Raw genomic sequence first — 25,177 nt, forward strand, 5'->3', positions numbered from 1 at the left:
TGTCAACTTGGCAGCACCTGAGAAAGGGGAACCTCACCTGAAGTCAGACTGGCTTATGGCCATGTCTCTGATACACTTTCTTAATTGTTAATTGATGTAGCAGGGCCCAGCCCTCTGTAGGCAGCACCATTTCTAGGCAGGTGGGTGTGGGCTAAGTAAGAAAGGTAGTTGAACAAACCGGAGGGAACAGGCCAGTAAGCACAGCTCCCCTGTGGTTCCTGCCCTGAGTTCCTGCCTTTGCTTCCTTCAATGAGTTCCTGCCTTTGCTTCCTTCAATGACAGACAATGATCTCTAAACAGAATCAACCCTTTCCTCCCCAAGGCTGGTTTGCATCATGGTATTTACCACAGCAACAAAAGGCAAACCAGGACACTTGCTGTTCCATATCAATGAAAAGCAAATGCCAAGAGAGTGGCCATGGTCAGAATGGTAAGCAGAGCTTTGAGAAGGATGCAGACGCTGGAATTTGCATGTCTCTAATCTCGCTTTGATGTTCTTTTGACAGAGGCTGGTTAACAGTGCAGTATGAAGCTAGGGCAAAATTAAAAGGGATTTTGGAAAGAGTAATTGGTGCTTGAAATGCATAAAATATAAGAATCAATGGATGCATAAAAGATGAGACCTAAGTAGAGATTTTATAATGTTCTGCAGTTTCCCCTGATGTAGGACCACCTTTTAGCATTCATGGACTGGGTTTTTGCATGAACTTTAGTGGTGCATCACATTCATCAAAGGAAACGATCTATGTTTCTAAAAAGTTTACCTGATATCTGTATCTAAGGTACCAGGCCACGCCCCTCTGGGACAGAGTTGTTAAGCAAGCACTTGAGAGGCAGGTGAATCTCTGAGTTAAAAGTTAACCTGGTCTATAGAGTGAGTTCCAGGACAGTCAGGGCTACACAGAGAAAAGAAAAAAGAAGAATAAAGAAAGGAAGGAAGGAGGGAAAATAAGCTGTGTTCTCAGCTCCACAGCCCCTACCCATCAAGGCTACATGGTAAGTTTATGGTTCCCCCTAGTGCCCCCAGACCCAGGCCACTTTTCATGAAGGCCAAGCCAGGCCAGATTAGCTGCATGAAGCATGCTCACTCCTCTAAAAACCTGAGTCAGAAACTCTCTTGTCTAGAAGGGTTTCTCTCTCCCACCTTGCTATACTGTGACTGTCTCTCCTAAGGCAGCCCTTCTCTGGATTAAAGGGAGTCTCTCAAGGTCCCATCATGTCACCCATGGTTGACTCTCCATCTTATCTAACGCCCTCTCATGTCAAGGCTGGATCATGGCTGGCTGCTGCTGTAAGGCCTTTTCTCCCTACGAAGCTCATTCCGAGTCCTGGTTTCATGTCTGCTTCTTCCTCTGCACCTGCCTCTCTCCTCTTTACTAACAGAAAGTTTCTTGGTTTCCCAAAGGAACAACAGCTCATATGACAACGCTAACCACAGAACCCAAATCAAAGCTCTGATTGGGAAATTCCCATTTTGATTGATTAAAAAAACATAACATTATCATTGGAACTATTTGGGATGTTGCTGTTGTTTTCTTCTATGAGATACGGTTGCATGTAGCCTCAACTGGCCTCAAACTTGCTAAATGGCTGAGGTTGGTCTTGAATACCTGATTCTCCTGCCTCGGCTTCCTAAGTGTTGCAATTACACACACAAGCCATTACACTCGACCCTAAGTGTTTAATAGACTAATTCCTTAAACACGTGCATACTATAGGGATAGAACTAAAGAAAATTTATTTTAAAAAAAATGGTAAGAGAAAGTTAGAAAGCAAGAAAACCCCCACAAACACAGTCTGGCCACCCTGGAATATGAAAAGCAGCCATGAACTTCAGTCAGGTCGGTGGCTGCCTCTACTCTCTAGATTAGGGTTTGATCTCCCGGAAGAGAGGAGTTTCTTGGGCAGAGGTGATAGAAAGGGGGGGGTAGACGTGATAGACACGACGGAGAAAGGTTCGTTCCAGCAGGTGGTACAGAGTCACACTGAAAACATGACCGGCTTTGCCTTCATCTGCTTAGAGCCGATGGCGGTGTGAAGTGGAGAAGGCTGCCATGGATGGGCACGCGCCCCTGCCTAGACAGCATCCAGCGCGGAGGAGACACACCCAGGAAGAACCCTTTCACCACGTTCAGAGAGCAGCCCTACCTGCTGCTTCTCCCACATTCCACTAGGTTGATCCTGCTGTCCCCTTCTTTACTAGACCAGGACGGAGTCCTTTTACTAAAAGAATCCAGAAACACAACTCCATGCTGTGGCCATGACCACAGCCAGTTATCGGCACAGCTGCGGCTCCATGTGGAAATTTCAGAATAAAATTCTTTTCTCATTTTTTCAGAGAAGCGGTCTTGTCTCTCTTGATCTTGTTTCCTAGCTCCTACTTCTATTTAGTCTTCCATTTAACGACAAAATTAAAACAGCCTCCAGTGTTTTTTTTTTTCTTTTTCTTCAAAGCATTAGAAACAAATGGGATGATATTTTTTTCTCCCCCTTATACAGATAAAAATAGTATGGCTTTATGGAGTAGATTCGAAATGTTACTGACAGAATTTCAGAGTTTACAGTGAGATTTGGGTTCTAAAGTCAACGTGCAAAGTAAAGATGGATATGGTCCAAAATTATCAGTGAAAAATAATTATTCTCCTTCCATACAGTGTATCATGTCACCTTTTCCCAGCAGGACCAGAGCAGCCAGTGTGGCCGGAAGCATACTGCTGGGTGCTGGATGAAATAGTTCTCGCGTGTATAGACGCCATGGAGACGGGAGTGAGCATCCTTCACAGAAGCCCAAGGTGGGGTCATGAGCCTCTTCCCCGCTGACTGGAGGAGGAAAAATTATCTCTATGGTTGGCCCAGGAAGCAGGCATCACTGGTTTGTACCATAAAAATGCTAAAAAGGAAATGACAATTCTCCATAAAGATCCCCTCAGACTCCTTCCAGTTCCTACCATAATGTCCATAAAAGACAACTGGGCAGGAAAGCATGGTGGGTTCCCTCTTGGAACCCCTTGCATGCTTAGAAATTTTTCTCACTTGTATTACTTTACACATGACTTGCCTATGTATCTTGTCCTTGTATGTGTGGGATGGCAAATTCAGAAAGCCACAGGCTGGGGGCAGCTTTGGTGACTGTGATCACCTGGTACCCTAGTTCATGGAGATAGGCTCACCAAGAGCTAAGAAGGCTTCCATATTGTTAAACACACATGCACGCGCGCGCACACACACACACACACACAGACACACACAATACAAGAATTATTTCACAGCTGGTGAACTCTTCGCTGTGGGATGGGAAGTAAAGGTCAGGGAATGGATTGCTTCCCATCGCCTCTCATCCTGGGCAAAGGCTCATTGAGCAGGACCCTAGGCAACATTTCTTTCACAATGGAACTGCAATTTTTCTTTTGTTGTTACACAGCCAAATGTGCCCATTGTCAACATGAGCCACTGGATTAGAATTCAAAGTGATTTTTTGGAGTTATACCCAGCCAATGTTAAGGGGCTACAGACAAGTAAGCAATCAAAGCATTGAGGAATTCATATGCGTACCTGGGATTACTGAAAGCCCTGCTTTGGGAAGCCTCATGTTCAGATTCAAAACCCATTAATTGCCTAGACTACAAAACACATTGGAATTTGAATGGAAGAAAATTTGGCCTTCTGAGGAGCCCCTTTAAGGAAAGACTTTACAAATGCAAAAACAGTGGCTTAACTAGTTTGCTCTGAGAAGCGAGTTTGGTAGGTAGGTGTTTACAGGCTTGAAGTAGTCAAGGGTAGACCCTTCCTTCAACACCAGTTCCTGTCCCAAGAAAGGAACAGAAAGGGCAACTGTGCATCCAACAAACAGATAGAGGGGAGAGTTAGCAAGGGATGGGGTGGGGGCCTGGGAAGAGAAAGCTCTTTCCATCCGGTCAAGCCTGTTCTTTTTTCTTTCCTTCATTCTTTTTAATCTGCTCTGTTATGTCATGTCCTGTTCAAAACACTAGGACCTGAGTTGTCTCTCCAGCCTGAGATGGTGCCAGCCAGATAGGAAGGCAAGGGAAATGGTGGGGACAGGGAAAAGAGAAGGAGTGCCTCACTGGAGCCTGGCTGAAGCCTCCCATCAGCCGAGAGCCAACTGTTCTAGCACAGTTAGCTACATTTGCTACGAAGGTTGCCGCCGTGCAGATGATATTCCTGTTAGGTCCACAGCGGACCCACCTCCCCACAAGTGGCAGAGCTGTGACAACGCCCTAGACAGAAGGACCCTGACTGGTCAACAGAAGCTTCTGGGTAGTCAGAAACCTAAACTCAGAATTGCTTAGGGATCTTGGGAGGCAGGTTTCTGTTTAGCAAGAGAGACACCACCTCCCTTTATCTGCCAACTGGTCAATTACCTCAGACAAGAACATCCAGCTTCCAAACAGTCCAGACTGCTTGTATCAGCTCAAATCCCCCAACAGACTGTCATATCCTGCGGACTCTCCCACCAAGTTGCTGTCTTCTGGTCTTTGAGGCAGACAGGCATTTTGTTCCCCCAAAAAACTTTTCTTTCTACCCACAAACAGGTCCAGTTCAGTGGTTTCACGTGCCCCCACTTACAATCCTTTTCATGCAGAGCTAATTTCAAATAAAAATGTTTGGCGATGAACCCTGCTTAAGGATTGGATGTGTGTGTGACATAAGCTTGGGTTTACCTCTTTCCCGGGTAATTTTTGAGAATTTCACAATTCTTCTTTTTAAGTTTTGTTTACAGTAAACTTCCTGAGTAACCATGTGATCTAGGATGTTACCTTATCAGCTTTAATCCTGGTAATTGAAGCTAGGGTACCACCACCCTGCAATCTCATTTAACTTTCTTGGCAACCCTTTAAGATAACTTCAAATTCCACCAGAATTAGATACACAAGTATCCAATATAAAGACAATTCTGACTCTCCTCTGAGAAGCCCACATGTGCTTTTGGGTGCCTGTGATTCTCTCCTTGAGTTCATCTTTGTCTGTTACACCTTATATTTAAATTGAAGTTAAAATTCCTCTTAGTAAACTCCAACTCCCTTCCATGCTAGCTCATCTTGAAGTTCCTTTCTGCAGCAAAGTCAAGGAACCAGCTCCAATCTGTGCCCTGTTGCCACTGACAGAGCCATGACATTCTAAACTCCCCTCCAAACCCTAAAACAGGTATTTGGTAAAGAAGAAAAACATACCAATGTCCCTTAAAGAGTTGATCCAAATGGACCTGTCGATCTCCTGGTCAGGAGATCTGTTTCAGCGACTTTAGAAAACAGTATATAACCTACCACAGGACCGAGAGTTAGACAGATTCCCTGGTAGGCAGATAGATAGGCAGAGCAACAGTGACTAGGTAATAAAGGTGGAGGATTTCCAAGTTGGCTAACTTTTTCCTCTCCACAATGGCTAACTTCTTCCTCACCCTCCAACCTGAGGAAAAAAATCTGGAAGCTTTAAGACAACAATCTGGCAGTCTTTTGCTCCTTCCAGTAGGGCTGTCCTGATGATGGCCCAGCTCAACAAGTTCTGCATCAAGATGTATGTACGCCAAAGCTGTGGGCCTCTCAGCCTCCTTGTCTTTTGGCTCAAAGTGGCCAAATCTAAATTAAGGGAGGAAGACCCTTCATAGACCCCCTAGAAATTCCAGCCTGCAAGGAGAGATCATATTGCCTGACTTTGAATTTCCCCTTCTCTGTCGAGGAGCTCTCTTCCCGGGTGCCTGCTGTGTTATGTGTCCCTTCACCTCTAATAGAAGCCTCTTTTCTGCCGCTGGCTCTGTCTATCGTGTTTGAGATTCTCCCCACCTCTCTCTGCTGTGCTCCATATTCTCCCTGCCTTTTCAGGATTTAACTGGCAGAGAAAATTAAGTGGATTCAGATCTGTAGACGATATCGCTGCCCGACTCTGTCCATTGCCTGCTCTCATCCCGGAGAGTACCTCGTTCATTATACATCATATGTAAATGAAGTTCGGTCAGCTAGATCTCCTTGTTTTCCACAGTCGCCTATGCTCTTGTTAGAGTGTTCACAGTTGAGCTGAGCTCCTGCAGCTGTAACAAAGCCCTCACCTAAAGTTGATTCAGTCTGCATAGACTCAGCATTTGCCTTTGGGGCTGAAAGTGCAAAGGAGGTGAAGATGGTGGTAACTCTCCTCCTTTGAGCTTTCTCAGTTTTTGATATGGACAGATATTTTCTTCGAAATGAGCAATTCCTTTCTTTTCCCCCCTCTCCTTTCTGGATTTTTCCAGCATCCAGTTGAAAACACACACAAACCCTGTGAGTGTTGTTAACACATGAGAGAGAAGGTTGTCTCACAAGGTAAGAGCACAGAAGCAAAGGTTATGGTCAATCACTGGTAGAAACAGCCCAAAGGCTTCCTTGGGAGGCTGTAGGCAATGAGATGTGTGCACAATAGCATCTGCTGAATGCTGGAGAGATACAACTAAACAGCAGTCTCATAAGGAAAAGTGAAATCCAATGGATTGTGTTGCAATGCATCTGAAGACAGGCCTTCTGCACAGAACAGCATGGGGCCCAAGTAAAGAGTCAAGGAGCAAGGATTTCTTAGTTCTTTCTCATCATTGCCTAGTGCATCCCATTATTTTATCTGTGACATCTTAAAAACATTTGGAGTCTAAAAGGAATTTGTTGATGTGGAGAAAGAGCTATTTATAGGCCACACTCATGGGAATAATATCAATTGGCTATTAGAGGGGCTGTTTGGCAATACTGGTAATACATATGAGGTACATGCCTGAGAACCCAGCAAGTCCATGTCTAGGTATCCTGGAGAAAGTTCTGCTCAGACGAGTAATGTCATAAGGACGATAATTCAACACTTTGCTAAATGTGTGTATCTGTGTGTGTATGTGTGCATTTGTGAGCTCAGATATCTGTGTGTGGAGGTCAGAGGACACCCTCAGGAGCTGGCCCTTGCCTTCCACTTTGTTTGGACACTGTCTTTGTTTAGCACCAGTGTGCACCCCAGGTTAACTCACCTGTCAGCTTCCAGTTTATGTGTTCTTCCTCAACACATGAGTGTTGGTCTAAGAGATGTTTGATCCTGTGTCTGGCTTTATGTGGGTTCTGGGGACTTGAACTCAAGTCTTCATGTTTGAGCAACAAGTGCCTTCCTCACTTCATATTCCCAGCCCACCCAGCATGCTTTTTAATTGTCAAACTTATGAGTAATCTAACTGCTCATTGGTGGAATGGATAACGAAATGAGGAGCATCATACTGCAACATGATCTGTTCTAAAGACAGCAAACTGCAGTCACGTGTCCATTTGGGTTATCCTCAGAAACACAGAATGGGCTGACAGGAAGTTGAAGGCACCTATAATTTGATAGTATTTGTGAAGTCCTAAAATGTGCGAGGAAATGGTAGCTGCTGCTCCTGGATTAAGTTTGGATGAGCACACAGGAGTGTGTGTGTGTGTGTGTGTGTGTGTGTGTTGTGTGTTTGGTTTGTAAGAATGACAGAGAAGAACAGGATGAGAAAGGAGGCATATGAAGCTCAGTTATAATAACTTATTTCTTTAAAAAGCTACTTAACAATGAGATTATGTTTCAGGAGATGATTAAGTTGTTGAGAATGCTTATTCTGCAAGCATGAGGATCCAAGTTCAAGTCCCCAGAACCCACCGAAAAAGTCAGGTATGGCTGTGCTTATGCTTGTGACCCCAGCATGATGGGGGGAGTAAGAGGGGTAATGGATGAAGATAGGAGGAGTGTTGGGGATTTCTGACTGCTAGCCTAGTTCTAGGTTCAGGGAGAGATGCTATCTCAAAGTAATAACGCAGACAGATATAGAGCAGAACACCAGATGTTCTCCTCTGGCCTCTGCATGTGTGCTTACTTGCCCACGTATGTGTGCAACCGCCCCCCCTCCCAACACACAATGAAGCCAAATCCTGAGGTGTTGGTTAAATGTAAGATGGATATTTAATATTCATATTATTTTCCTCCTGCTACCAACCCACTGTCATCACTAAGATAAAATGTCACTATGTAAACAATGCTGGGTTCAAACTCTGAACCTTCTGGCCTCCAACTCCCACTTTGGACATACAGAGTATATGCTACCAGCTCAGCCAGAATGTTTTCTCTTCTCATTTCACTTGGTTGTGGTCCTGGGATGGAACCCAGAACCTTAGATTTGAGGGGCAGTTTCTCTTACTATTGACCTTATATTCTCAGGCAGCACTTTGTTTCTGATGTATGAATTCATAGACACTGTGTTAAAAGGTTAATATAGGATCTGTCTTCCTAATGCTCCACAGTGTGTATGCTGGCTTTGTGTGTAGTTCTTGTTGTCCAGGCATGCGATCCCGTCCCTTTCTGCCATCCTGATGAAGCCACAGCCAAGGCAGTTAGAAGTGTTTCCTTCCAAGGACATGCTAGCTGGGGAAAAACCCTGAGCCACGTAGATTTCGTTCATTTGAGTTTGTACATCATGGGGACTTCCCAAAGGGGAAGTGAAGCTCAAATGCCCACAAGCTTACGTAGAGTCATTAGATTGACCCAGCCCCATGAGGAGGCTCAGGGAGAAGAGAGTAGCTCTCCTGCAAGTCAGTTCTCCATCTCTTATGGAACACCGCCATCAGGTAACGCACTGCCTCCGTACACCGTTGTTCACTATCTGTGGATACATTGGATATCAGCATTCTGGTGACTCCTTTCCTATTCTCTATTAACCTGTGCTTCTGGCCCTTGTGCTCTAAAACGCCATTTACAACAGATACAGTGATAAAGTCTGCAGGGAAGAGGAGACCATGTTCAGGGTGAGAAGGAGAGTGAGAAATGGCTTCTGGAGACATAGAACATTGACCTTTGACCAAATTCTCAACCAGGTTTTAAGAAAAATGATCAGTAAGTCAGAGACAGAGAATAATTGCAGCAACTTGTAAATAGCCGCTCTTCGGCTCTTCTTCCCACTGTTGCTGAAAGGGGAAAGACCAGCGCTGTGCTTGGGAGCCTTTGTACAAGGAACGATTGTTAGAAACTTCTAGGAATGTGTGAGCTATGTGCTAAACACAGGCATTCTAAGAGGTTAACTTATATAGGGCAGTTGCATAACTTGCGTTAAGAACAAAGGAAGAAAATACCCATAACTCATCACTTCCTAATTGCTTTGCTCCATCTTGTTGTTTTCCAAGGGTTTTATCTGAAAGCTGTAATGTACTAATGTGTGTTACTACGTAGCTCCCTAACTCTGCAGTTGGTAACATGTCGGTATTGGGAAGGTCCAGAAAGGAGTGTTCATTCATTAATCACTCATTCAATTTCCTGGTGCTTGGGGTCTAACCGAGGGTCTTATGCTTGATAGACAAGAGCGCTACAACTGAGTGAAACCCCCAGCTCCTTGAAGAAGCATTGAGTCCACCGAGATTGGAAAACACTACAGCCGAGGCTTTGCTTTACCGTCCTGTTGAGTCTCTAGATTAAGTTATAGGTACAATTCTGACAGTGTGGATGAAACGAACGGGAATGCTCTGCCTACAGCTGTCGCGTGATGAGAGCATCGAAATCGGAAGAAATATTGGGTTGAGGTAAAGAGCTAGCATCCTGCTTAGCACAGAGTGTGCTCACAACATTGGGGAAGATAGAGTGTCTTTGACATGCAATCTTGTTTCACTTTGGCCTTAGTCACAAGCATAAGCAGGAATAGCAGCTCTATTTACATAGAAACTACATTCATCCATCTGTTTCAGCCTTAGGGCGGCTACAGATAGGAGAACTCAACACAGAATGGCAGCAGAGTGAAGTCAGAACCAGTTAGCTATAGAGAAGTTATAACAACTGTATTCCATATTTTATTATTATTTATAAATTGTGTGTTATACGCCCATCATACCAGTAAGACAATAAATACATGCACACATATACACATACATGGGTATATACACGCGTGTGTGTGTGTGTGTGTGTGTGTGGTGTGGTGAGTGTGTGTGTAAGATTTACTCACCACTGCATAAGCCTGTGTCATTTTCAGAAGCAGTGGAGGAAGGTCATATTGAAATTACATAGGAAGTGGGGTTGCTGTGGGGAGAATACCATGGGCCAGTAGTAACTTGGTGATTCTGGAGAACTGGGCATGATTAAGGGAAGAAGTAAATGAGGAAGAAATCAGAACGAGGTGGGATTGCAGTGTAGGCAGCAATAGGGAGGAAGAGAAGTGTGGTGCTTTAATGGGATATGTCCCTAGCAGCCTCATGTATTTAAGCACTTGGTCCTCTCTTAGTGTTTGGAGAAGTCATGGAGCCTTTGGGGGCAGAGCCTTGCTGGGGCAGGTTTTGAGAGTTGATAGCCTTGCCCATTTCCAGTTTACTGTCTTGGCTTCCTGCATGTGGCCGATGCTACGATCTATCAGTTTCCTGCTTGGGCAGCCTGCCACGCTGCCTCTCTCGCCATGGTAGGCTCTCCCTCTGGAACTCTAAGTCAAAATACAGCCTTTCTTTCTGAAGTTGCCTTGTCGTGCTGTTTTATCACAGCAACAAAAGGGAACCATGCGTGAGGGTTGAGCAGCCAACACAAGCAATGTGGGTGGCCATTTGAGACAGTCGCGCTAAGGCGCGAGACATAGTCCTTTCTGAAGCGCTTTTGTAAAGGTTGGTCATGTCTTCCACCTCTTTAGATATCTGTTTCCATTGAATGTGCAGCCCGTGAAATAGCTATTTAGTCAAACTGTACTGTCCTGCCATTTCAAGTATGAAATGGCTATTTGTGATGATTAGGGGGTGCTGTGACCAAGCTAGGCCCAGATGTGTATGTCGCTGTTAACACAGGGAGATGACACCATGAGGAGAACAAAGGCAAAAACAGTGACACCCTTAACTATTGATTATTGCTCTCCTGCTACCAATGGTTTCCCTATATTGTTTGCATGGATCCCGCATCATAATAACCCACAGGGCAGTTATAAAGTCATCATCTCACCTCAGGAACAGGTTCAGAGACAAACTGGCAAACTCTAATGGGGCTCTGACTGAGTGACCTAGACCTGAGCTCCCACTGGAATCAGCTCTAGCAGAGAAGATGGTTATATACTAGCAGACGAGCATCAAACTAGCTGTTTAGTTTCTACAGGGCCCCAACATCAGTCCACAGATAGGTCCCTGCTCGGGTGGGAGAGCTGCCCGTGTGAGAACTGGCTGTTGGGGTTCAGCAAAGCAGCCACTGAACAAACATTGGCTTGTACAGGAGAATGCCACAGACATTTCAGGGGGGGACAAAGCTGAATAAAATGAGGCTCTGCCTGTGAGGAGCTCAAAATCCAGATGTTCCTTCTGTATCAGTCTCTTGAGTGAAGCCAAGGGGCAAATCAAACTGGTACAGGGATTTAAAGAAGTAAAAAAAAAAAAAATCAAAGCCCCTATCGCTCCTTAGGAATAGTCTCAGACCGAGATTGTGTCCCAGGGATCCAGGTAAAGGTCTCACGCTATGGAACATCATGTTCAGAAGTGTAGGCAAAGCTGGGGCAGCTTAGATGTGTCCTTCCAAGGCCTCTGGGTTAACCTGGGGGCCAAAATGCTGTTAAATTTTTGAATATACTCCATGCTAAACTGATAGAAATCCTGCACCTGGGATGAAAGCGTCATTTCCTTTTGTTTTCCTGGAACTCTCTAAGGCCTGGCTTCTCAACAGTATCTTTTTTATTTCAGGCTGTAACATTTTAGCACAGACATTGAGAAGGGAACCTGGACAAACTGTAAAGGCTAGCTAACCCAGTCCTTTGAAGGATGGCTAGAAGAATTGGGGAAGTAGAAGTCTGGACATGGGAGACTCTGAGAGTACCGGAGATTAGATTCCAAAATATTTGCAGGGTCGTGATTGGGAAGAGTGGCTTCTTCTAAGTACATCTGAGACAGCGAAGACAGCCCAATGGCTGGAGTTATAGGGAAGCCATCTCACGTTAGCAAGAGACAAGTGGGTCAGCTGTTGAGAAGGAGGACCAGGATAGCACGTGAGAGGAAAGGAAGGGGGTGTTGTGATCTCTTAGGTTGGTGCCTGAAGACATGCAATGTGTCTTCTCAAATTAAAACCCTGCAATTAGTCCATAAGAAGAACAATTTGCTAACCCTTGGGAATACACACACGTTTAGATCATATTTTCTCCAAGACAGAACTCAGGGGTAGTACTTGACCTATAAATAGCAATTACTTTAACTTTCTTACAAATGTAAGAAACCATGGCACTTCGGTCATGACCAGGTGTTATTCCTTGGAAACTACAGCTCCCAGACTTCTCCTGGATTACCGTCACCTGTGTGCGCGCTGGCCGAACCCAGGTGAGGGTCATTCCTCCCAGATAACCTTGCGCCCCCCGTTAAAAGCGAGCGTCCACGAGGTTTCGCCCCTCTCTTGGCCTTTTTCTCCCCCTACCCTTGTGTGTCTCGCACGTCCCACCCCTTATTGTGTTCCCCTCTCCCCATTAAAGTGCACCCACGTGGGAGCCGCGTGTCTCGTCTCTCCTTTACGTGCGCGTCTCGTCTATCTTGTGTTTGTCCACACACCCACGCCGCCACCGTTTTTAAAGGAATAATACCAGGGTAGAAAAAGATGGCCTGGAGTCTTCAATCTCTGCTTTGAGCAATGGGAATCCACTATATGGAGACCTGGGGACTGAGTGGATATAAAGAAATGAACAGAAGGAATACAAGGTGACCAGGATGCCACTTCGGATTGTTCAGCTTCACAGCTAGAAACTCCAGAAGTAGCTGAAGGCAGCCAAGCCTCTGCAGAAGCAGTGAGTGGAGACAGAATAAGCCATGCAGCGTAGATAAATGCCCATTGCTTACTGCTTGACGCCATGGACTTGCAAAGACCACTACCGCCATTAGGAAGGAGAAGCAAAGGCCATCAGCACACAACCAAGGCAACAGATTCCAGCCTGTGTGAGCTGGTTCACAGGAAACAAGTAGTCAACAAGCAGGTACACACAGAATTATCCGAAGAAGAGGCCAGCCGGAGCCTGTAGGGGTGGGATGTGGGTAAAACTTCTCTGAGCTTGGTGAATACAACAAGAAAGAGGAGGAGAGGGAGGAGGAGGAGAAGGAGAGACTGACACTGTACCCCAGACAAACTTCAAGAGGATTTTAGAGAAAAAAAAATCTTCGTTTAATCGATAAAAGTCCCCAGATCAAACTCTAGGCCCACAATTTATTAAAAGTTGCTTCTTCCCCCTGAACCCACCGACTTCCACCATCTCAAACATTCTTTCTGACTTTTTCATTAACATTTCCTTCTTTTAAACCCTGGAGCAGACAGAGCTCTGGGGACTCCAGCCCCTCCCCCATCACCTCAGCCCCACCAGTTGGGCATTGAACGAGAGCCAGGGTGTTGTCTGTGAAGAGAGAAATTGCAAAACCACAAATAGCAGAAAATCCAGACTGCCAAGAAATCCAAAAGGAACACACAATATCGCCATGCCTCTTAAAAAGCAATTGCGCATTTTACAGGCCTCTGGATAGTTCAGGTTTGCTTGGCAACTTCTCTCACCCGTACCACCCAGAGAGAAGACAATGCTCCATCAGAGGCAGTGGTCCCAAAGATGGTGGGTAGTCAGGTCCAGCAACAGTGGGGCCAAGGCTGAAGGAGATGGCTTCGGCTCAGTAGGATTCTGGTTTCTATGGCTGTATAGTGTTGACTTTAAGGCCCAAAGGCCCCAAGGTTTGTTACCCGAATGTCAGGGACCCTCAGAAAACCCGAATCGTGAAACCAAACCAAACCGAACCAAGCAAACAAACAAGCAAAAACCTCTTTCAAATCCTTCCCACATCCAATGTACTTTTAGGCGCCCTCACCAATGTAATCTTAGGCGATCAGCATAGCAACCTTTGAAACAGTCAGCAAAACAGTCTTTGATATTGTTAGATACAAAGGGACCTTTGCGGAGTCCCATAGCAGTCGGGCCCAAACCAAGGCCAGTGACAAAGTACGCTACACAAGAGAGGGCTTGAGTATGAAGTTTTATTAAAAGGGAGGGAGAGAGAATGAGAGAGGACAGAGAAAGAGAGAGAGAGAGACAGAGAGAGACAGAGAGAGACAGAGAGAGACAGAGAGACAGAGACAGAGACACACAGAGAGAAGGACAGAAGAGGAGAGGTCAAAACCAGCTGGCCTGGGTGAGAAGAGACAGATCAGGAGTGGGTGGAGCTTGTCTCCTAAAGGGCCCTTTGCTCTGTGAACAGTGAAACTGCTTGCCATAAGCCAAGTGGTGACTGTGCCCAGGGGGCAGGGCCAAAGTGTGCCTGGATACTAACAGATATCCCATAATAAAAGAACTTAGAAGGTAAGAGTGGTAACGTTTTCAGAATCATGTCATGTCAGAGAGAGCGAAATGGATTTAGCTGTGAGAACTCTGATTTTTTCACCCAGAAGGTTCCTTCCACAGCCCTGCCCTATTTTCCCATGGGGCATTTCTTCCTGATTTGTTTAAGCTGTCCTCCTCCAGTGAAGTTGATATTCTGCGTTCTGTACACATTACTGATGGGGGAGGGGGTGCAGCCAATGGTTGTGTATCAGTTGGTTGTGTATCTGGCCCTTGTGCTCCGGAGATAATTGTGAGCTGCCCTGTGGGCTCTGGGAACCAAATCTGGGTCACCTGCAAGGGCAGCCAGTGCTCTTAACCACTGATAATCTCTCCAGCGCCTGTCTAATGGTTTTAATGCATTTCTGTGACTCCCTGGAGTCACTCAGTGAAGACCCCGGACTTTGAGAAGACCCCTTCTGTCTAGATAGAATGAAATTCCAGTGCGGTTTCCATGTTGGAAATCTTCCTAGTGGACTAGGTCACTGTGTATTGGGTATGATCAGTATTTGCAACTTCCGTGCCCTCCTTCTGACCTGCAGTCTACAAGGAACGGGTGTATTAGCTGAAATTTTGATAAAGAGATCCTACATTTTAGGATTTAATATTTAATCACTTAAAACACTGGGGAAGTAAGCCAGCACTGATGTGTGGTAAAGAACTTTTAAATATGAATACATAGAAAAACAACCGCAAGGCGGTTTCTCCTGGAAGGAGCTCCATGTTCTAATGAGAGAAAACTGACAAAAGCAAACATCTGTACGAGCAATATGCTCATGAGAACACGTGAAAGGGAGACCGGCTCATGAAGATCTAACATGACTTTATTGGTAAAAGCCACTTCACATGTTCCTAACATGCAGGTTTCTTGATAACGCATTCCAGACCAAAGCCATAGAACACGGAGCTTGACATTTAGAAACAGTCTGCTGAACGCACCACACTTGGACACGGAGTGGGAGAGATTCTGAGAGCGAAGCTGACGCTTGAATATTTGGTGGCGAGCAGTGGGATCAATTTGCTGGAGAGAGCAGACAGAAAGGCATCACCCTGGGAAGACAGGATGAACTAAATTCTGCTTGCAGCTCAGTTGAACACAGTCTCAGGAATCCGAATGATCCCAGGGGAATTTATTAGGACGTGCGTGGTACGCAGGATTCCAGTGAGACCTTGGAATTCTGATGGGTTAACAAAGTCTAGTTAAGGCTTCAGTGACTGCGGAGATGCACCCCTTATTGGAATTTCTGTGTAAACCAGGAGCTGCAAATGGCTGGCTCAACCTCTGACCCTGTGGTTGTTTATCTTCACTGACAGGGAATTCATTACTGTTTTTCAGATACTCTACCGTCTTCATATTGAACCTAAATCAATTCTTTGCCTTTTCAACTTACATCTTAGATTATTTCAGAGAAAGATTGGCTTTTCATAAACACACACTGAGATACGTATTCACATATTCATGCTAAAGGCAAGACTGTGAAATCCCTACCTTCCAAACTCAGACGCACTGCAATTATATCTGGTCTTCCAGAAGAGAAGAGATTTGGAGTTTGGTATAGACACTGAGAGTTTCAGAGAGAGAAAAAAATGTAATACACAGGAGATTCACTCTAGAAGAAACACGGGTTGACAGAGTGGCCACAATGTAGCAGACACAGGAAGGAATTAGTAGGGCAACTGCCCTGCAGTTGAACAGGAAGGGGCCTGAGAACTGACTGGGAAAAGAGAAATAAACTAGTCACTTGGCGGGTGATGAATATTCAGATGTTTGATGTCACTGAGTCCAATATCCTTCCCCTTCACTTTTATTTACATTGTTTGAGATGCAATATTCTCATAGCCACAGTCAGCTTCAATTTGCTTCCAAAACCATTTCTAAAACGCTGTTACACAAATCAGTCATGTGAAACATTTGCTCCGACTGTGACCGGTTTTAGTTGCACCAGGCTTTAAAAGTGCAGTGGTAGGAGACAGGTGTCTTCGAGATGAGGAGGTTTCAAGAATGACAGCTAAGAAGCAGATATTATTTTAGGGAGGAAATGTACTTACATTTTGCTGCAAGTGAAATGTCTGTCTTTGAAGGGTAGCCTCTGGAATAAAGAGAAAAGGAATACGTTTAAGAAATTGTACAGTAACTAATTTAAATGGGGGGAAACCACATTGCATTTGAAGGTGTAACCACTGATGGAAAACCAGGGAGGACTCTAAAGATGAAAACTGATTTATCAGGAGGCTGTTCGCAGGGAGCAAGAAGCAGGAACTGCCAAGGAAGCATCTAAGTCAACCGCCTATCTCCTTGCATCCTCAGTTTGCAGCTTCTGAGCATCCCTGAAAGCTGATGCTCACTTTGCCTCCCAGGACCAAGTCTGCAGCAGGGACTAGGAGGCATCTGGTTGAGTCAGTCACCAGCTTAGACCGAGCAGTCTTTTGTTTCTGGTTCATATTGACATTCTACCTTGTTTTTGAAGGCCCAGTTCTGACACATTGTTCCATTAAAAGAAAGGCCTCCCCCCAAAAAATCATAATTTTTCTCAATTCATGCTTATTGGGATAAGTGGACAGTTTTCTTTTCCAAGAAATAGAAAGCATTTGTGGGGGCCGCTGAAAGGGGACTGTGGTAGATGCCAGGTTTCTTTAAGATGGCAATGGAAAAGGAAAACAATTAAGCTACACGTCTGCTTAGAAGAGATTTGCCAAGTGTGCAGGCAATTTGTTCAGCATGGCAGCCCTTCAGACACTTCAGCGTTCTTCCAAGTCTATTCTTTGAAAAACAGCTTGGTTGTATCCAGAGGAGTACTTTTTTAGGGTGGCAGATTTAATGGGCAATGCCAACCATCATCCCCATGGCCCTCTCCCAACAGACTCTCTGCATTCTGAGACTTAAGTGGATCCAGGACGTATCTTAGGCTAAGCATTGATGTCATTCAAGGGTCCTCAGACCCTCACAAAGATCTCACTATTGACGCTGATCTGGTGACGTCCGATTAGCCACCATGTGAGCAATCCATTTCCAGCCTCTGCCCTTTGTGTATTTGCTCCCCTCTCTCTGCTCCTCCCCATGGCCTGGGTATATACATGTGGAGGCCAGAGGAAGGTTTCTAAGGCTTCTCTTCCACTTATCTTTCCCCACTTATTCCCTTGACATGGTGTCTCTCATGATCTAGAAGCTTCTATTTTACTTACTTTGGTAGGCCAGTGAGCTCCTAACATCTTTTAGGAACACAAGACCATAGCCTGGTTTTTAAACAAATGCTAGAGAAGAGAATGAGCATCCTGATGTCTGTTGTTACCAACTGAGCCTCCCCTCAGCCATGACAGCTGTCATTTTCCTAAATAGTAGTGTAACTTCAAGAACCTAATTCAATGCTCAATGATTGACCAAACAAATAACAGTGCTACTTCAAAAAGCTATTGTAAGAGTTAAAATATATAATAAATGTAAAATAGTTACATAAAATAGTGGATACCGTAGTTTGGATCTGGACTATCCCAGGCCAGGAAAGATCCCCTCGTTAACTCTCTTTTCCTTCCTGGCCATGACAGGAGTGGTTTTCCTCTACCATGCCTTCTACTACAATGTGTTGTCAGGAGCCCAAAGCAATGAAACAACCAACCATGAACTAAAGCCTCTACAACCCAAAGCCAAAATATCATTTTTTTTCCTTTGTAAGTTCATTAGTTCAGATGTTGGTTACAGTTTCAAAAAGCTGACTATTACACTAAAGACTTGCTAAATACTAATTGGCATTGTTACTGTTATTGTTGCTATTGGAAGGCCATGTTGGGAAACCAAATTAAGAAATAGGACCCAGGAAGACAGCAACTTTGTTATTCTTACATGGGTAAAACGTTTCTACTATTGAATGTCAGAATAATCCCAAATTTCTTTCCCGGGTTAGTTTATCAGAACATTATTTCTGTCGGCTGGGCATAATGCAACTAGTATCTATATTAGAAAATCCTTTAAGATATTGGCAAGCCACCTAATCCCTTATTACTTTCCATGGGGAGGGAGCTCAAAATTGTCGAATTACTAAGCTGCTGACTGGATGAAGAATGGGGATAATTGCTGTCTATGCAGGCAAGTGTTGTATTTTTATTGGCTGGCTTTTGCAGATGGGCCCTGTAATGTAATGTGTGTGCCACTAACTGGAAGAAGTTACAGATGCCTTTCTGTTCCCAGGCTGGCACACGCTCCCCTACCCCTCGTCCTTCTAAATACAAATGCGTATGGAAAACTCAGAAATTGTGTCCTCGTGCGTTCCTTTGAGGAACTGGTTGCTAAGAAACAAATTTAGAACTCTCCTACCTACTAAGAAAAGTTTTACTACTTCCTGAGATAATGGGTTCTTTGGTCGTGAAAGTATGAACAAAGAAAATTGTCCGCTATTACAAAGATTCAATGGACAAGGTCTCTTCATTTGGGCAACAATTTTATGCGACATCATTGATTACTTTAAACACTATTCAAAACTGTCCTCGAGAGAGCATTGTGCAACTCCCTGATGTGGTGGTACCCATCATTTTCCCAGGGGTACAAAATAAGCGAACGGAGACTATGCAGCTATGCAAAACCTCATCTTTGCTTCCTTAAGGCTTATTTCCGCCACAGACAAAAGAGAAAGAGAGCTCTTAAGAAGATGGACTAACTCATTCACTGACCTGTTGAGTACCACTGTGTGCGGAACACATTGCCGGCTCCTAATCATGTATCTCATCATTCCAAAAATAAAAATCTGTCTGGTTCTAGAAACTCCCAGACAGTTTGGAGAGACCCCTTGACAACATGGTTCAGAATTAAGAGTGCTGGCTGGTGAGGGGGAAGGTGGGGATCTGGCTTAAAAAGAGAAATTCACATCTGATAATGGTAGGAAGAATCCTGACACTGACTGCATCATGAACTAACTCCAAGCTCTTACAAAGAAGTTTCTTTGAGAACCCAAGGAGGTTTTGTTCCTATTCCTGAGCAGGACGGTAGGTGTGTGTGTGTGTGGTTGTCATAGACCAAGCAAAAGTCTATCATCAAGGACAAGGGGTCTTGGCAAGAGGAACTGGCTCCTTTGAGGGACTAAGCCCCCAAGCTGCTATCTGCAATTTGTCACATACTGCAGAGATCCCAAGACTGTGAATTTGGAGATGAAGTGGCTCTTACCCTCCATAACGAAGACTCCACTCATTTTGTCTCTTTTTATGCTAATTTTACTTATTTGCTCAATGCTGTGGTAAGAGTAGTTATTTTAGATTCCATTTATTCCCAGCAGTGCTGGGGACCAATGTTCTTAAATGATTTGGTAACTCAAGAATGAATAGATGAAGGTTTTATTCAAGGAAAATATTGCTAATTATCAGATAAGGCTTTATGAATAGTGGGTGCCCTTTGCATTCTGATAAAGTACTCTTTAAATAGAACCTGGCATTTCAGTGCTGGGCTGTAGCTCAGTGGCGGACCATTGGTCTAGCATGCGGGAAGTCCGAAATTCTGACCTAATACTTCCAGCAAAACAAAAAGCCCCCTGACCTTTTCGACTGAAGGCACGAGGATCTGATGTTGGAGTCCAAGTGCCTTAGTCTACAGCCCGCGCTGAGAATAATCTGGTCTCTGTGTTTCTACCAAGCAATATGGCAACCCATAGCCAGGTAGTTGGCATATTTAAGTTTGGATGCCTTTATTCTTAAAAATGAGAATAGGAGCCGTCCCAAACCTCTCTCCTGGCTGCTATGTTTACTGAAAGACTTAATGCAGATAAGGAACAGGGCAAACACTCGGATAGGCCTAAGTGCTTAATGCGCCAATAATTACAACTGATTAATTAATAAGCTCCAACTGAGAAAATACCATTCAAAGAATTGCACCTTCTATGTGGATGAAACATTTCTCATCTTGCTCCTTAAATGCCACAGTCAGGCACCTACCTTTCTAGCATTTTGTCTCAGACTTTGGGTCCAGTATTGACACGTGCCGAAGGCTTAACTTGGAAAAGTCCTGTCAGATGGTTTCTGAGACTCCTTAGACACAGTAGCGTTTTAGTGAACAGCTCACTCCTCAATCCCTGCTGATGTTTAAAGAATCTTCTAAGCATTTCCAAAGGTCTCCCTTATGGCACTGGAATTTGGCTAGTTTTCCTCCCAGCCTCAGCACTGCGTCTCTGCCCAGACTTGGGTGGGCGTTCCACTGCCTTACTGTGTTTACTTATAAATGGTCTCTTGTGTTTTGATTTCCTTCTGGCTTTTTAACAGTTAAAGTGTTTTTAATTTAGACAAACAATTTTCGTTTCAGAAAGTTTGGAAACAACAGAAAACACTAACGTGAGGCAAAGGGGCTCAGAGCGGCACCGGTTTATTTCGACGGATGCAGAAAAACAAGTGCTTTGCTTGGTGATGGGGTTTTGTGTCTGAGAGACGGTCCTGACTCTCGGTGCATTGGGACATCCTTCTTCATGGTCTGTGCTTATCAGAGCAAGTGTGTGCACACATTCACACACTCCCCCACACTCCTTTACATGTATAAACCTCTATCACCAAGTTTTTCTCAATGAAATAAGATAATGCCATATTATTTTATATAATGCGCTTTTATTCTTTTTTAAAAGGTGTATATTATTTTCAGTTATGGACCTATGTGGGTGACTATGTATGAGTATGCACAAATATGTGCAGGTACCTGCAGATGGCAGGAGAGGGTATTTGATCCCTGGAGCTGGGGTTGCATTTGGTTGTGAGCCACCCAATGTGGGTGCTGGGACTGCTGAACCTTTACCCAGTCCTACTTTTATCCTTCTTATATTATATTTTTGTATATTAGTCCCATCGTCATCCTTTAATTGTATTTTAATGGACATACATCACTATGTAGCAGATGTTTAAAATGTGTTCTAGGTGTTGGGTCTATAATTCTTATTGTATACTACCAGGGCATTTGAAGTCAACTTATTACACAAGAGACCTGCTAGAAAAAGGACCCCCTTTATATTGAGGTGAGGTACCCGGTGTGGCAGAGCTAGGCTACAGCAAATGAAGTTTTTCATACACAGAGCAAGATAGACTTTTTCCAAAGGAGGCTCATATGGATTTGTGGGAAATAGTGAGTTTAGATCAAAGACAGCTAAGTCGGCACTTCTATCTTAATCTACTTTAGAACTTTTAATATTTATTATAAGCCCCAGGGAGAGGACATATTCCATATTTATGTATCAGATGAACCTTCTTGCCAAACATTTTGAAGGGCACATATGGGTTCCAATGGACTTGGTGGCCAGGGATCCATCTCCTAGGTCACTGAGTTGTCACAGTGAATTGATGTAAGCTAGAAGGGACACTCCTTATAGAGCACAGCATGCAGAAAGTCCCCAATGCAGGACACCTGCCAAGGTAACATGAAATAGCATGCAACTGTTGGATCAGAGAATTCCATGTGGAAGAACAAGGAGAGGTGGGGAGAGAAACAAGCATGTTAGATCATCTCAGCCACACTGACTGTTAGGTTCAAAGGTACAGGAGGCATTTAAAGGCTGCTGACCTAGCGAGAGATGTAGATGGGGTTCTGTGTCCATGGTGGCGGGAGTGTGAGGCAGTGGCTGCTCACGTTGTACAGACCAGAAGCAGAAAAAGCATCTGAAGGATGGGTACCATTTTCAAAGGCCTGCCCCTCATGAACTCCTTCTAACAAAGGCCCAGACCAGACAGACCTACTAAAAACACTTCAGAGTCAATCAATAACGGGACTTCTGAAGTATATGATAATCTATTTTTACTTTCTGAGTCTCTGTACTCTACTAAGGAGCATTTGAAAAGGCGAAGTTGGCCTAGGCCTTGAAGAGATGCTATAAGAGATACATTATGCTACAGAAGAAAGGGGAAAGGGTGGGATTCCTCAAATTAGCTTGTGGTTGGCTGGCCTGCAGGGGAGCTGGGTCTCTTGATGGAAGGATGGAGGGCATTTATTGGTAGGGATGTTGAATATTCAACCCTAAAACCAAACCCCAAGGTATTTACTACCCTGCAGCATAGAAGTCCTCCATTGTTCAAGCCCTTAAGTGGGGGCTCAGAACAATCACCCAACTATGGTGTGGGAAAGTTATCTCCAAAATTAACATCATTGGAACAAAACTTTTAAGTCTTTCTCCAGTTCTCTTCTCCATATTTTTTATTTTTAATGAAAATTATCCTTGAGAAAAGGCTTCTTTGTTTAGAACTACCAGGAAGTTCAACCAACCTGTGGTAACCGAGTTTCTATTATAAATCAGACCTAGATAGAAATGCATCCAGGGAGGGAGGGAGGGAAGGAGGGAGGGAGGGAGGGAGGGAGGGAGGGAGGGAGGGAGGGAGAGAGAGAGAGAGAGAGAGAGAGAGAGAGAGAGAGAGAGAGAGAGAGAGAGAATGTTAACAACATGAGGTCTTCCTGTCTGATGCCCCCTTTTAGAGGTAGGGAAACTGAGGCATAGGTTCTCACAGGGCTACGCTTTAGGGACCAACACAGAACGCTGTGTGTGGAAATCACACCTCTGGTGAGCTAACACTAATCCTCTAAAAGGTCCTTAATTTCTGAACCAGGAACTTCAGGTAACAACCCAGTTGGAAGGAGAAAGGCAATTACAATGGTGGTCTGCTCTTAGAACGTCTGAAGTTCCACTAATCAAATCTCTCCTCCGTGACATCATTGAAATAGGGTCTGGTTTGGAATATTTTCCGTTTTCAGACATTTGTTCTCCTGTTTCCCAGTCCTGCTCACTCTGCTAACCCAGCTGGCGATACAGACTCTTAGAAACCTTTCATGTCTCCAAAGTGCTGCCTAAACCTTATAATTAAATGATGAATTTCTTCGGATTAATTATTCAAATATCAAAGTGATGGGTTTGAGGAGGGAATAGACACTATCTTTCTAATCTGTGCTAAATAACATAATCTGGACTGTGTGTGTCCATACTAAGCTATCAATTTTAATGAAGCATTGCCTTTGAAGTCGCAAGATATTATGAAGCTCACCTATTAAAAATCTGAAAGACTAGAAAAAAATAAAGGAAATGGCACGAAAATTCTTTCTCACAAAAGCTGACCTTGATTGCTACTATTCTAAACTTTCTCCACCAGGGGAACAAATGGCTTGAACTCACAACACGTGAACTCTGGCAAATTCCACTCATCTTCTGCAGTGTTTAGAAGAATGCTCTGCACCTTGTGTCTATGCAACAGAAGGCGAACCTCCAGGCATCTCATGCAGCAAGATTTCCACTTCCCTGCGCCTTCCCCATCCACATCATCTCTGTCACTGGTACCTCTGCTTGGGACCAGTCGCAGAATTTGGGCATCTTGGTGTCAAAATGAAAAGTGGGGTACCTTGTTCTAAAATGTCTCAGATTTTCAAGATATTGACAGCAAAGCATTTGATTAGCCCAAAGAGATCGTGATGTTTTAATGGATGACCTCTTTGCCTGTGCTAAGATGGCCAGCTCTGTTAGCCCAGCATCAGTCGAGAGTAGAGCAACCTGGCCTCCCAGCTTCCATGAAGCTTGCCAGCTTCTGTGTTTGGGGCCCCAACACTCAGTGTTATCGTTATTTCCAATCCGACACATTGAAGAAAGAGAACACTTAGTTAGTATCCCAAACCCCAGCAAATCACAGCACTGTTTAGAAAGCTCTGAGACATTAAAATAAGCACAAGAACTCAGGAGTGAAACCCTGACTGTGGGAATAGCTTTCATGACCAGAGTTAGCAGGATCTTGCGCTGGTCTACATCTCCAGTTCTTTGTATCACTATGTAGAGCAGGCTGCCCTTGAGCTCCTGTTTCCTTGCCTCCTTGGAACTGGGGCTAGCTTTCATCTCTGACTTGCTTGCAATAAATGTGCTTTTGAAGTCAACAGTGCATTATTCGGACTTCGAATTGCACCAAGAGCAATTCCACCCGGAGGAGAGACCCTAGAGTCTCAGCTTTAGACTTCCGTTTAGTGCTAGGCCCTGGGAACACCAGCTCCAGTGATCCTACCTGGTTCCTCTTTTTGTCTCATCTGGAATTGCACAGGCTGCACAGAGGATAGGGTGGGGTGGGTGGAGAAAACCTCTTCATCCATGTGGTTCAAATATCTCATGGTGGCTTTTCCTCATAGCTTGTGGTATGTCTATCTTAAACACTCGACAATTTCTTAAATCTTTCTCTAATTCCAACACGGATTTGAGATTCCCCAAACCAGGTAATGGCTAGAGAGAATTAGGCCTCCCAACTTACTATCTTAGGCATCTGACTAAGGCATGTTTTTAAAGAGCTGTTGTCTTGAAGCACCTGTTTCTAGGATAGATTTTCTCTGAGTTGAGCGAGACTTGCTAGGTTTAGGATATTGACTTTGGCTCGCATTTAAACATGACCTGTTGGAAACAGAGCCATGCAGCCTTCCCATGGGATGGAAGCACTTCTCTACTTGAGAGAAATGTTGATCTTCTGAAGACCACGGGAAAATATGAATCTGGAAAGTTGTAAATGCTGCTAAAAGTAAAACTAGAAAAGGGGCATTACCGGGGTCTAAAATATTCCAACAGAAAATCAGAGATGACAATGGAAATTAACAGCTTTCGAGTGTACTACATGGAAAAAAAGTGTGGGGAGAGAGTTCTTTAAAGTTACTCAGTTGAGGGACTTGGAGTGGCTATCTGTATCCCCACAGAGCTATATAGGTAGGCTAGGAAGGCTAAAATGGAGTGCTCTTGAGTTCATCCATTTGGCCAACGAGACAAGTTTTGTTGTTGTTGTGTGTCTGTCTGTCTGTCTGTTTCTGTAGTGGCGAAGTGGGCTTAATGGGTGTTATAGGAATTGAATGCAGCCACCCTTCTCTGGAAGGCTCAAGAAAATGAGATAGCCAGTCTGGAGGTTGTGATTCTCTAC

General features: G+C 44.4%; 1 protein-coding gene and 1 long non-coding RNA gene across 3 annotated transcripts in view; one reads left to right on the top strand and one right to left on the bottom strand.

The window, feature by feature from the left end:
- The window catches only part of LOC126510281 (uncharacterized), a 279,138-nt gene extending 266,684 nt beyond the window's left edge, over positions 1-12,454 (top strand). Inside the window, exons 4-5 of one of the 2 annotated variants that reach the window (XR_007594345.1) lie at positions 2,681-2,872; positions 12,434-12,454. This is a non-coding gene — a long non-coding RNA (uncharacterized lncRNA). Of the gene's footprint in view, positions 1-2,677; positions 3,827-12,433 lie in introns of those variants that run through there. The other variant, XR_007594344.1, reaches the window with a different exon arrangement.
- The window catches only part of Ankfn1 (ankyrin repeat and fibronectin type III domain containing 1), a 322,416-nt gene that overhangs the window by 218,112 nt on the left and 79,127 nt on the right, over positions 1-25,177 (bottom strand). The window contains exon 2 of the mRNA XM_050156778.1: positions 16,355-16,395. The gene's annotated coding sequence lies outside the window, so the exon portion shown is untranslated. The remainder of the gene's footprint in view (positions 1-16,354; positions 16,396-25,177) is intronic.

Source organism: Alexandromys fortis, unplaced genomic scaffold (assembly GCF_014885135.2).
Source record: "Alexandromys fortis isolate MF-2015 unplaced genomic scaffold, M_Fortis_MF-2015_v1.1 scaffold_31, whole genome shotgun sequence".
In the NCBI taxonomy this organism is placed as follows: Eukaryota; Metazoa; Chordata; class Mammalia; order Rodentia; family Cricetidae; genus Alexandromys; species Alexandromys fortis.